The following is a 15,265-nucleotide window of genomic DNA, read 5'->3' as shown; positions in this document are numbered from 1 at the left end:
TTTTCATAAGTGTTCCTTAGATCGTGAATAAGTTCTCTGTAATTTTCAGCTCTGAAATTGCCAAGAAAACTACTGGCTACATTTTTAAATGAATTCCAAGCTGCCATTTTCTTGTCACTTAAGACTGCTTCAAAGTTGCTATCTTTAAAAAGTTATCTAATTTCTTGCCCAATAAATGCACCTCCTTTTACTTTTTCTAAACTATGTTTTGGAAATTTGTTACATAAATACGTGAATGCAAAACCCTCTTTATCTAATGCTTTTACAAAGTTTTCATCAAATCCAACTTAATATGAAGGGGGGGGATACCAAAACTTTAGCAGGTTCTATCAAAGGCTTGTGCATCACATTTTTCGTGCCGGGTGTTTTTTGGGAGCAAAATCATCCTAGAATAGTGTAAATCTCTCGCACGGCTATCCCACTCGCATAGAAAGAACGAAAATTTTGTATAGCCAGACTGAAGTCCTAATAATATAGTAATCACTTTAATTTCACTACACACGTCCCACCGATATTTCTTGTAATCTATTTCCTCCAAAATTTTCCCCAACTTCGTGTAAGTCTCCTTTGCACTAGTAGCATACGCCACAGGTATGGAAGGTAAAACATTTCCATTGTGTAATAGTACGGCTTTTAAACTACTCTTCGAGGAATCAACGTATATACGCCACTCATTAGAACAGTGTTTAATAATTCCTGCACCCATCAAATCTTCAATATTTTTACAGTATGAGAATTCACCTTCAGTCTCGAAGAACTGCTGGAAACTTTTGTTTCTGGTGCGGTATGATGTTACTTTCACAGAATCATGTAGTAGATTCCATTTCTGCAACCTTGATGCCAACAGTTCAGCTTTGCTTTTTGAAAGTTCCAAATCCCTGACAAGGTTGTTAAGCTCCCTTTCTGTGATTTTATGAATGGAGTAATTTCAACTTCTGGGCAAGTAGTCTGTATCCTTTGATGTTGATGGCTCCTGTTGCCCTTCTTCTTCATTGGTTGAAGAAGCACTGTCATCACAAAGCGAGACCGAATTAATATCTGCTGGGGGAACAGGAACAGCAAGTCATTCGCCATGGGGTGCAGGACGAATTGCGGATGGTATATCAGGATAAACTTTGATTTTTTCTTCATTGAAATACCACTTGCAATAGGAGGTACCATACAAAAATAACAGTCAGTAATATGATTTGTTGGCTCCCTCCAAATCATGGGCACACCAAACTGCATGCAATGTCCTTTTTGTTCATCCAAGCATTTAGGTTGGATGTACACTCATGTCCAAAATTATTGTCGCATATCTATAACTGTATTATTGTAAGAACATAATTTGATAATGATTTTGCAGAGTACTTTAAATGCTGATACTATCTGTATAATCGCGAAATGCATATGTGTGGTAAATTTCATAGGAAAAGAATTATAAATACGAAAATTAGGATGAGTAACACAAAATGTTGCTAAGTGGACAAGAAAGTTTTATTTTCGTTTTATTGTTCTTATTTACTGCTCTTCGACATGAAATTTGCCACATACATGTCTTTGCCGATTATATATCTACTAACATTATAAGAAATACCGGGCGAATTCATTATCAAATTATATTCCTACAAAAACATATTTATAGACATGCGACAGTAATTTTGTACATGAGTGTACATGAACTACAGCACACGTGTGGAGCCCACTTTTTATCCTGATAACCTACCTTACATCCGAAATACAAAAAAATGCTTTTCTTGTAGTGGGGGTTATAGCACATTTCCTTTTTGCAAATGTCACCTCACCACAAATATAACAAAAGTTATCCGGACTGTCTACACAATTTCGCGACGGGTTTATAAGTAAACTATGCACAGTTCGCGCATGAAGTAGGCCTAGTACATCACCACAACACGGTTTGCTCTCCACAAACCTTTGAAAACTTCCACAGGATTTGGTTTAATTTCAGACTAACAAAGGAAGCAATGTCAATAATCACATTGCCAATAATAATTTTAACAATATCTGCAAATCACGCGATTTCATTGTTTAAGAACAATTACCAGTACAGCGCCAACTTACAATGTTGCCAACTGCTGAACAACAAAAAGCACTGAAAGGCTGAAATTTTGACATGGCTGTAACTTTGAAGAAGTAAAAGAATATGTCACTTAACACGAAAGACATATACCAAGATAGTACTCTTCCAAATGAGGCGTATAGTTTCTAAATCCGCCATCTCCTTCATAAACGGTTTCGAGAAAAACAGGAAAAACTGATAACTCAGAGATTATGTGAGATAAAATTTTCTTTTTAGAAATACTTTACTGCTTTCTGGACATTCATTATAACTACCAAATGACAAAAATCTCTCTCATCTCATTTCTCGGTTATTGCAGAAAGTAGTTTGGAGATGGCGGATTTTGAAAACCACTTTTGGAGATGGAGGACTTTGAATCAAACGTACCTAAGTAATTTTTGGGGTTTATTTGCTTCCAAGTCATTACTATTATAATTTCTGATAACTATTTCAGAACAGAGCAGTAGATGGAGATAAACTGAATCTAAACGACGATATTAACTTGTTGGGTGACATTATAATGTGCACAAACAAGGAAAAAAGAAATGAAGCTATAATCATAGTACGTTAGCTACATTTACAGGTCAAGTTCCGAAGTTCCCAGCCCGTTTAGAAATATCGTCTCCTAACATAACATAAGCTTACTTAACCTCACTTCACTAACCTAATCTAACCCATTGGGACCTAACCTAACCTAACATAGCCTGACATAACAGGATGGGAACTTCGGAATAAATGCCACCTTTACCAACAAGAAAAGGATTGAAAGTGATCTTTACACTGTTTTCAGATATAGTTCTCATCAGAATCATGTTCGAAACACTGGCATTCAGCCTAATCCTCATCTACACTTTCTTCTGTTGAAGCAGTCAGTCTCTTTTCAGCATCAACATAAATGGCTAAGTTTGAATTAGCACGCCAATTCTTCCCGAAGTGTTTCGTTAGGAGTTGAACAACATCTTGCAACTTTTTTTCATTAACGTCGGTCTTCAATTCATAGCATAGAATAGAATAGAATCGAGATGATGGGGTTTACAAACACACTGCTGAGTGTAGATGGCGGCTTTTGAAGAAACCCTGAACTTTAAAGCAGTAATTGAGGGTGGAGGTGGCGACATTTCAAACAACTCTTTTCACCATCATGTAGGGCATGGAAAGGAATACCAGTAAATCTACTTACCTCATTTTTTTTTTTTTTTTGAAAATTGGAGATGGCGGATTTAGAAACTATACGCCTCAAATATTGATAAGATAACCCGGAGAACAAGTTTACAGAATTAGAAAACACGTGTTTCTTTCTTCGCGTGTATCATTTTGCTTTCGTGAGTTGTCTGCTTATTCACAGGGGCTACGGAAGTGTAATGCAGATCCCTCACTTGTTTCTAATACTTTCCTTTATTATCCTTTGTTACCACGTATCAGACTTCTTCATTGTACATTTTCAGCGCACATGGCTCCAACAGTGGGCAACACTATACACTACACTTCACAATTATGCTTAGTGACAATAATGCATTTAAAATCTGTGCACATTTCTGTATGATGCTATTTCAAACAAAATTGTTTATGCTAAGGTGGCAACACCCCCTCACCTATGGCTACATTGTTTGTTGTTTTCGATAGAGCATTTTGTTTCCTTTATAGTATGTAACTTTTGTTTTAATTTCCTTAGCGTTTTTCAAGATGTTTACTTTAAACGTACACTATTCCATGATATATATATATATATATATATATATATATATATATATATATATATATATATATATATATATATATATATATTTTCTTTTGAATATTCAAATTTTGAAACCCGGTAGCTCCTACCTTCTAGTCCATAGCACCTTAAATTCTGCTTATTTTCCTTTCTCGTGATGTTCTATCAGATGTGCGATATGGCAATCAGATTTTAGTGACAACTTATGAGATCTTCCCATGTTAGATCCTCTGCAACAATAAGAGAATGTATCAGTAACAATTAAACTTTTTTTCAACTGTCAGTTCATAACGTACAAACCGTAGAATATATAGAAGAAACAATTATAGCTTTGAATTTCAGGACTCACTCCAGCGTTAGTTGATATGCGACATTGTTTCCTTCCGAATTGAAGTTCCAAACTTTCATTCAAGATAGTGGACATGGTCATCATATGCCCTACAAGTCGTCATATACCCTATCTTCTGCTACCATTTTTCATTAAAAGATTTCACATTTTCATGTTGGGTTTCGAACTAAAGGTGCCCAAAGACTTTCTACTTACAGCATATTGCATTGTTTGTGGAATTATATATTTTGCTAAAGTTGTGATAGAAAACTATTTATGAATTTCGTTATTCTAGACTACTTGAGTGACAGTAGTACACTGAAGAATTTTCTTAAGAAATAATATATTTAAAACAAAGTTTAAGAAACAAAGTTCGAAGTTGTCATTAGGTCATGACACATTGGCCATACGGATCACTTTTTTTTTTTTTTTTTTTTAGAATAACACCATCCTATTTCTAAATGCATATTGATGTCAATTTGGCCAGCTATTATCCAAACAGTTTATATATATATATAATGATGGTAATAAGTATTGCATCTTTGCCACTGTGTTACTGGTTAGTATCACAGTTATTATTATTATTATTATTATTATTATTATTATTATTATTATTATTATTATTATTATTATTATTATTATTGGTATCCTTTGGTATACTTAAAATGGACACATTAACTACTACAAAGTCGAATAGGAATATCAACAATATTCGATATGAGGAACTAAGTAGCGTGAGAAGAGTGGCAAATACCGCACAATGAGCAATTTGGCAGACACATATTTTGCAAACAGCTGAGGAATTAGGCATGTTATACACCTATTGCTCGGTTAGACTTGTACGGCAGACATTCACGACAATTTGAAACTTTTTTGTTGCTCATGCATTTATTTTCATTTAGCTAGATCTTTGAGTTCCAGAAATTCCTGCTGAGGTGTCCTAAGTAGTTTCTTAAGAGTTTGTGTCGGTGTCCGTGGATGATTGTGCCAGAAAAAATATCGTGATATATAGGGTGACGATATTAAATTAAATAAAAATAGTCTTTCAATGTGGAATCCCGCTCTGAACTACAAGTAATAAAATATATTTTTAAAAAAGTAAAGTATAGGAGAACTGCATGAGTGTTGATTCAGGAAGAAGAAACAATGAGGATCACTTTATTCGGCACATAAAGTATACTTGCTGTCTGATTCATTTTTCAACATATCATATGAGTACATGGTAATAGAAACTGTATATTCTACGAACAAATTAACAGCCTGCGCTGATGAAAGCAGTTGATGACAGAGATTGTCCATGTGGAGGGATATGAAAATCGTAATTTAGCTGCCATCCACAAAGAGCTGCAAGGCTGTATAATCAGTACATCGTGCTCTTTCCCTTGATGTTGTACACATTAACTTCCAAATCGCATATTCATTTCATATTTGCTCCATAATAGAAGCCACCCTAGATTATCTCAGAACAAAAGTATGTGCCAGATCATTATAAACACAAAAACTCACCCCTTCTCTTTTTCTCTCATCTGATGATGATATTGATCAATCACATGGGCATCCTTTCTCTCATATGGGCGATGAAATGTATATATTAGAAGTCAGAATGTGAGTATTTGTGTTTATATACATACTCTTTTTTTTTCGAACTCCTAGTTAATTAAAAATTCCATTGGTATTTGACGTATCAATCTATATGCAATAGCATTTTTTCCTTTTCCTTTTAATTTCTAAATTTCTTACGTTTCTATAAATTAATGTTTTACAACGAATAAGCATATGTACACCATAAAAACAAATACGAAAAGCAAATACATTTTATTTTTTTTATTTTATTATTTATTTTTTTAGAATAGTACGAAGTACCATACATACTTTAGGCAAATATTAATTTCAATTGAAATAGTTATTTAATTAAACATTATATATATATATATATATATATATATATATATATATATATATATATATATATATATATATATATATATATATATGTACAATCTTATTCAGAACGCTAACCATATTTATTTAAAATAAATAGAAAAGGAAATAAAGATCTTAGGGATAATGCCATATACGAAAAACTATTTACATTTTAACACATTTGGTACCATTGAAACCATTCCGAGCCAACTATCAATTTTGAGCAATACGACACTTATCGATAATGATAATTAATGTGTACGTACAATTGTTATTCTAATCCTGTATTTTGTTTTACGAATGAGTGCATTATGAACTTACACAAACCAACAATAAAAAAGAAAATGTTATGGGCTTTCTTACTTCACCTTACCTTTTATAGAAAGTATATAGAACTTACAATAGAACTTTCATTAAAAGATGTGATCCGTATATGCGTAGTCTATGTTAAATGCACCTTAGCATAACTTCAAATAGCTTGGTTGGTGTATAAGGCACACCGTTAATAACTAAATTCCTTCTGCACATTTCTATTGCTCACAGTAAAAGTGAACGAAATATTTACAAGAGTTCAGGTTAAAATTATCTCTTAGCCCTAACCGATTTCGACTTCAAGAATTATTGGTAATTCTCTACTCTATTTTTATAAAATCACATCAATTTATAGAAGTTGTTATAGAACACATTTTTTTCCTTTTTGGATTTAAAACGAATTAGCTCTTTCGTGTTCGACTAATTCCAATACCAAAAGAATGCGAGTTTTGCTTGCATTATTTCAAAGAAAGCATCCCATATTTCAGTAAAGTAAATATTTATTTTTTAACGAAAATTATCTTGAAGCTTGCTTTTCTTGTTGTGAGGGTGAACTTATTCATAATCGTTGAGTTTATTTAAAACAGAAGTGGTTAACAATCCTCAGTAAAAACTCACTCGCGTTTACAAAAGATATTATCAAAGTTTCCTATCTCATTTTTATAATATGCTGAAACCTCCAAACCAAGGTTGACTTTATCTTATTTTAAGAATTATATGTTATAGATTTCAACCCCAATCAATAGGTCTTATGGAGAACATATTGGTCCTTATGCAGAGTCGTCCTGATGCATGATTAGTGTAATACTAAAAAGTTAGACTAGCACATGTTTCCTCCAGTAGTCAGGCCTTTATTATAGTGTTAATCATACGTCGAACCGACTTTGCATAAGACCCATTATGTCTAAAGCCAGAACTTTGATTTCACTCACGTCAGGCTATTGAAAGTAACACTATTCATTAACCAAAAGTAAATTAGAAACAAAATTCCAATATATAAGATCGTTACATATGCACAACTCTCAATAGAAATAACGATCATGCCACTAGCAAAAAGTGCCCACGCCTGAATAAATTCCTAATTGCGTGTTATATATATATATATATATATATATATATATATATATATATATATATTCATGTCACAATCCTGAATACAATCGAACTCGTTTCAAACATGTCCATCTATGAAGTCACGACGAAAAAAAAAGCGTAAAAGTTTGGACATGCATTTGTTTAAATCCCAAATTTGATATCACATTCTTAGTCATCCCATGCATGTGTTTGTTCAAAAATTAGTTCCGTTAGATTCAGCGTTTCCATGCTAGTATACAGATTGCAATTAAAAATGCATCTAAGCGTGATAATTTTTACTATTGGCATAAATGGTATGCCAACGATCCCAATTCTAAAGTATTTATTTTTCTCATGACCTCCATAGATGAATATATTTTAAAAAATCCATTGGATTCAGCATTCTTAAATTAGTATGGACGAAGTAATTTATCCAAGCCGGCCACTTTTTACTAGTGACATGATCACTAGTTCTTTAAACTATAAGCGAGCAAAGGATATTTACTAAACAATAATAGATATCCCGTGTGTGTGTGGCCGATTTCAACTCAAAGGTATAAATCTAAAAAAGAAAGCTTCAGTAACGTAATATTTATTTCGAATGAAAATTATCTTAAAGGTTCCTTTTCCCGTTGCAAAGGTGAGTTCGATCCTTATCGTTGAGTTTATTTAAAACGCATAAGTGATTAGGAATCCTAAATTTTACAAAATATATTATCAAAGTTTCTTTTCACATTTTATAATATGCTGAAACCTCTAAATCAAGGTTGACGTCACTAATTTTAACAATTATATGTGATAGCGTTCAACTCGAAGCAATAGGTCTGATGCACAGTGGTCCGAATAGCGATAAAGGTGGACTAAAGTCATTTTGCGAAAGAGTTGTAACAATCATCTTCGAGAATCAGTTCATGAGAATGGCATGATATTGACTGAATTATCTCTTAGTGCCAGCAACTGCAGACGTCCGAACATGGCGGAAGTTTCGTTGCAGGAAATTAGCAAATATGTGACTTGAGTTTGGGAAATTATTTTCCTAGCAACCATGATAATGAAGGGCCATACTGTAATTATTATACACAGGGTATAGTATTGTGTACGTGACACAGGTAGAATGAACAATGTGTATTGCATCATAGTAGTTTTAATAAATGCATAGATTAGTACTCGTGTGTATGGGATTACTACAGACTACTTATAGAGTTTATATATATATATATATATATATATATATATATATATATATATATATATATATATATATATATATATATATATATTCATATACACCACGAAATTTAAACGTGGGTAACAGTTGATAATTGTCAATATGCTGTATAGGTTTGTCTACTTCCATCTATTACAGGAAATATAACCTTGGAATCATGTCACTGAAGGTGGCTGGCTGGGGTGCCGAGACGAGCAGGAGATAAGCACGTAAAGCAATTATGTTTATTTGACAGTGGAAGCACATGGAGTGAGATGGAAACGACAGAGTCACAAAATTTACCCCATTTGGAGTTGGAACACTCCATCCTCCATGCACACATTCGTTCTTTTGAGTGTATTTCTCATGTATTCCATAGATCAGATTTTCAGAAACGGAAAGCGAGTGCGAAAGATGCAAGCCATCAAATGTTTGAAAGTACGAAACAAATTATCCAAGAGAGGTTCGAAAGTATACAAGTCCTCAGTATGAATATGAATATACCCAAAAAAGCTTATGGAACTACCAAATGATGGTAATAAAGCCTACATGTTCTTTGCATCATCTCAAACAGCTTCAGAGGTAACAGAGGTGGATCAGCAGTTAACCTAGTGTTTCGGAACTATCATGACAACAATTTCCTGTGGACATGACATACATATTGCAAAATTCAACAGGTACTTCATCGAAACTGCTGTGTTATTTGTGCGATTATACCCATGGTACTACATGCCACCCACCGTGCACAAAGTTCTTATTCACGGGTCTGTAATTGTGCAGGCAGGTATTTTACCAATTGGGGAGATTTCACACAAGGATGTGCGGAAATACAGAGAACATAACACTGGAAAAACATCAAAAGTAGCCGGTAATTCGGATCTTTCAAAGGCTGATGTTCAGTTCGCATCGAGTAATTTCCGCCTTGGAAGGACTCACAAAGAAGAAAACCCAGAAACTGTCTGAGGATGTGACTGCTATACTGAAAATAACCACACAAGATGACGAATCTGCAACTACTGTGTCTGAAGATGAATTAGGCTTGTAACCAGGACGTTTATGGCGAGTGATTATTAGTGCTTATTAGCATTGGATCCTCTATTTTTAATTTCACACATAATATGAAATTCGTACGTGCTTCATGCCGATTTCAGCTCCTTAACCACCATTTTATACATTCTTCCGCAATATTGTATCCACCATTTTGAAGCTTACAATTTTATTATCATTGTCATTTATCATTATTTGTAATTTGTGACCGTGCAAACCCCTTTGTACCCAATTTGAGATCCAAAATTTGAATTTATCATTCGTGGTCCGCCATTTTGAATTTTTCATTTTTGATATCAAATTCGTAATCACCAAACTTGAAGACCATCATAAATATAGTTTCAGAACATTTCAATAACTTCTCTCTATTTTGTCCGCCTTTTTCGCTATTTGGACCAATGTGTGATGGAGAACACATTCCGCCTTATGCAGGGTCGTTCTGACGCGTGATTAATGCCATACTAGAGAGTGCGACTAACAAATGTTTCCTGCAGCAGTCAGGCCTTTAGTATAACGCTAATTATACGTTAAAATGACTCTGCATAAGACCCATTATGTCTAATGCCAAAATCTTGATTTCATCTGCTTGAGACTATTGGCAGTAACACTATTCAGAAAAGAAAGGAGATCCTATAATATATTTTATTAAAATCGATTTTTTACGTAACTTCTTCTGGAATATTTTAAGTTCTGAGACCCCAGTGGGAACTAATTATGCTTTAAAATACCTATCTTAATCCTCGTTCTCAGTAACCAGCTTCAATGGCAAACAATATATATGATCACAAACCCGCAAAGAAAATACGGGTCAAATCTAGTCAACATTATTCCTTTCCGAAACAAAAGTTACTGCCAGGTACACAAACATACACAATAAACACATGAATGAATGCCGTGTTTGTTCGTTAACTAAAATCTACAAAATACACACTTAAATTCTTCTGTATCTTTACTTTTAATCTGTGCCGTTATATAACACAGTTATCTATATCAATCTTACTTCACAAATATATTAATCTTCTTACACATCAATCTATATCATTATACTCTGACTTCCAATATATCTGACTCCTACTATGTTCTAACTTCCATCATAATCTAACTATATTTCCACATACTATATCTCTTAACTACCGTAACAGCCACTTTCTAATTTTTAAGCATTTAGTGCCCTGTTCCCATATCCTACACTTCCCCTCCCTGTACATAAATCAGAACCTACACTCAAAAAACCCGAACATTACAACAAATATCATAATCCAGTATAGGATTCCAAATCCTTTTCATTTTCCTACAATCCCTCTAATTTTTTTCCTTTGTTTTCGCTTAAAAGGTTTGGACCTCATAAAATCGATCTGCGCTTGCTTTTCCATGAGTTTCCATGAGCTGGCTTGCTCTTGCGCCAGTACTTAATCGGTCATTACAATAGTGTTTGTCACTGAAGAATGTCTGTTTTCCTCGGACTGGTGCAGAGTTGTATCACTCGTAGTATTCCTTCTTTCCGTTCTTCTGCTGTTGACACCCCACTTAGCGATTACTTCTTTCAATTTCTTTGTTGAAGGTACTGGAGAAGTTTCTATGATTCCAAGGAAGGGGAATCTAGCTTGATTTGCTCCTATGCCATCAGGAGTAATTACATGGGTTGACTCTGACTCATTTGAATTCTCCTTGTACCTTCTCTCTTTCTTGTTTACCTGAGGAATAGTGCCCGGCTTACCCTGATTTTCATTTAATATCCGTTCATTAGTCTGCTGATTGCGCGATGTCTTTGTCACAGGAGCGCCAGTGTTCTTGTTGCGCGTTCTAATTTGAAGTTGGGATTTAATCGTTTTGCAAAACATGCCTTAGCAAGATGCCCTAGAAGAAGGCATCGATAACATCTCTTGGTTTTCGCTGGGCAAATTTTACCATTGTGAAATCGCAGACATCTTTTACAGACTTTGGAAAATCCACTTATGCTTGGTAGCGCTGTTGATTGCCAAGTACTTTTCATTGGTACCGAAGATTCAGAATGCTTGTACTGAAGTTGACGTTAAAAAAAAAAAATATTTCTTTAACTTAGCCAGCTGTTGATCTCTCTGGTTTATATAATATAAAATCCGCCTTTTAGCATCTGTGTGTAGGCAATTCTTGATTTTCTCTCATGAGGATGAAAGTGTAGAATTCTTTAAATTAAACTGTGCCATTGTAAGAACGTAGTTTTCTTCTAATTCGACTGCGCCAATGTTAGTTTACTAAAATCTACAAAGAGACGCACTTAAATTCTTCTGTATCTTTACTTTTAATCTGTGTCATTATATAACACAGCTATCTATATCAATCTTAGTTCACAAGTACATTAATACTCTTACACATTAATCTATATCACTATACTCTGACTTCCAATATAATCTGATTACTCTTATGTTCTAACTTCCATTCCATCATAAACTCTTATGTTCTAACTCTATTTCCACCACCATTTCGTCTTAACTACCGTAACAGCCAGTGTTTAATTTTTAAGCACTTAGTGCCCTGTTCCCGTATCCTACAGTGTGGGATGGTAAAGGTGAGCTTACACATTATTTAAGAATTTATTTCTTCCTAAAAAAAGAGAAATAGTCTCGAATAAACTTTTGCCCAAGCTTTAATAAAAATAATATTTAGTGAAAACAGTAAAGATGATCATAATTAACGAAACGCACGTATGTCCAGGTATGGGATATGGTATATATATATATAACCACTGTTAAAATCGCCGCTATTCGTGAAAGTGTTAGCAGATTGACTTAATTAATGAAGTAGGATGAAATAAGGGTCTAGCTATCTTCTGCAAAATAATAATAATAAGTAAATCCACCTTCATTCAAAATATATCGTGTGGGCATCAGATAAACGTTTACATGTATTAATATTACATTCTTATATAGCTCATTTATCATGGTCTTAGCAAGAAAGATAATGTTATGCTCCCCTCTTTACTGTTTCAGTTTTACTTGTTTTCTGTTTTATTGGATAGTAAATTTATATTAATTTATGGAAATGTTAGTTTATTCTTGATATGCACCTATAACTTAATTCTTATTTAATTTCGCAATTTATCTGGTATTAGAAGAAGAAGAAAACGGCAATTTAAAGATTGATTAACAAAAAAAATAAGTGTAGTTGGATAACAGAAGAAAGAAGAGGTGAGGTGATTTTGTTTAGCGTCCCGTTCAGCAGCGAGGCTATATGAGACGTGGACCTACTGATTAACGTGGAATCCGAACCACATGAGCTCCCGCCGGGAATTGAACCCGGGTCTCCCACGCCAGAAGAAAGAAGATAGGCTGCTGCATACGAAATTAATGGAAAAGTAACATTTATCGTTTGAGAGTGTGAACAGCGAATACCAAAATTGGGTAACAATTAGATATAATTGTTAATTATATAAACCTTAATTGTATTAATAAAATAGTTTAAACTTGTGGCAACATAAAACAAAATGAGCAGCTAAGCAAATCAATACTAAAGCTTAAGCCCTTACTCCTCAATATCACTGCACCTACGAATTAGGACCTTTATTTAAAATTATGCTGTGAAGAACTCAAATATAATAAAAACCACAAAATTCTTGTAATTTACAATTAAATTGGAATGGAAGGAAACTGTTCGGAAATATATTTATTATGAAGTAACTTGCCACGTTGTTTGGTTAGGATATTGGGCCGATTAATAATAATTCTTATATAAGCAAACAAATTATGGAAATCTTTAAGTTATTATGTTCAAGATGTTCCGACGATAATATGATTACTTCAAACACTCGTTTCATATATTTTATGTCGTAATGTAATTGTGCATCAGTCTATCGTTAAATAATTAGCCAAGTGTATCTAATGAGTTTCAGTCAAAGGTTCAATATTAACTTAATAGATGTAATTTAATGGAGACGAATATGAATAGGATGATATGATGAAATAGAGTAAAGAAACATTGTATATTTAATAAATATTATTATAAATTATAAAAATATTGATGTTATGCTTCTTGGCCTTTGCTGGATGATGAGTTGGTTGCTAGGTGGATAAAACAATACAAGTTACGATAATGAAGGATAATACTGCACAACTGAGAGTTGTCATTCAATGCTGGTAATCGGAACAAAACTATTAAATGGTACCAACGTTCAGATAATCTTTAGAATCAAATTTAATTACAACGTGGGTTAGTTTGGGAATAGAGGCCGTCTACAGGATAATAGTTCGAGAGCGGAAGATGTGAATTTCATCTGGATAACTATATATATATATATATATATATATATATATATATATATATATATATATATATATATATATATATATATATATGTGTGTGTGTGTGTGTGTGTGTGTGTGTGTATGTACTCTTCTTGTTATCTAGTTATAAATAATACAGAATACGTAGTTGCTTCTTTTAAACTGTATTATTGGTTTTATTGGGTAATGTAAATCCGTTAATTCAATAAGATAGATTGGGTCATATTCTGAAATTACAGTTTGTCACGGTTTTATCGCTAATCTAGTACCGTGCGATGTGAGCAAAAATCTTCGTGGTACTTCTGTTATTACTGTCAAGAAGACCTAGGACCTTCTGAAACGCAATTCTTTCCACATTTCTAGAAAATGTGGTGGCGACTCTAAATAGATGCATTAATGGAGAAATATAATCCGCATAAACAAATATTATGTTCATTTACAGTTGCGCCTGGTGCATAGCAAGAATAGAACATTCAATGTTGATTTTGGTTTCAAAGTGAAATTCAAAGATTCTTCTGATATGTATACTGTGTATAAAGAGAAAAAAATATATCACATTTATCTTCTATTTTTAAGACGTTCTCTCTATGACTGCACAGTGGCATCTTTTTTTGAAATATTGGTATTGCACTGCAAAGGTAAATGCAGTTTTTCTCTGTTCTTTTCTGTGACTACGCTTCGTATTGATGTAGAGCAGACACAAACTGAACTGAATAATTCAGAAAACCAGGCGAATATTCTCGTTGTAAAGTGAATACCAGAATAAGGGACACAAAAGATACTGTAAAGCGGCAAAGCAAAAACCGTCCTTACATTGAGGTCATGTGAAATTGTTCTTAGAAATCGCAAGAACAATCGGAGAAGTTGCACATGGATAGTTTAAGGTTCTGCTTTCTTTTCTAATGGATAATGTAAGGATTTTCTTATTAAAAAAGTCGAACACGAACAAGGTATATAAAAGATATTCTACTATTTTTAAGACGTAATTGTGAAACACTAAATCAACACGAATCTCATATTCGTTATTTATGAGAAAAAGGTGGAGGAAATTTCCTTATGAATTTTATACTTTTATTTTTAAATTTATTTATTCATTTGTTTATTTACATAGATTGGAAAAATGTTGTACAGTAATATCCAATCTGGAGACTAATTTTGTACATTTTTATTTTTTTTAATGGAGGCTACTGTAGTTACTCAAATCTGTTGGTTAGGATATACTTCACTTGTAGCATGTAGTACCCCTTTACCTTAACAACAGCGGGAACGCTAGATAGCTTTGGAATCCACAAGACACTTGAAGCTTTAGGGGGCCATGGTCGCTGCACAGTTTCTCATA

The 15,265-nt window shown here is 33.5% G+C and overlaps 1 protein-coding gene across 1 annotated transcript in view; it reads left to right on the top strand.

Annotated features, from left to right (window-relative positions):
* Window positions 1-15,265, top strand: part of LOC145687377 (cytosolic carboxypeptidase 6) — a 2,130,613-nt gene that overhangs the window by 1,777,776 nt on the left and 337,572 nt on the right. The window lies entirely within an intron of this gene.

The sequence above is a fragment of the Thermobia domestica genome, chromosome 6, assembly GCF_964235325.1.
Source record: "Thermobia domestica chromosome 6, izTheDome1.hap1.1, whole genome shotgun sequence".
NCBI lineage: Eukaryota > Metazoa > Arthropoda > Insecta > Zygentoma > Lepismatidae > Thermobia > Thermobia domestica.
This window is presented reverse-complemented; position numbering and strand designations above follow the sequence as displayed.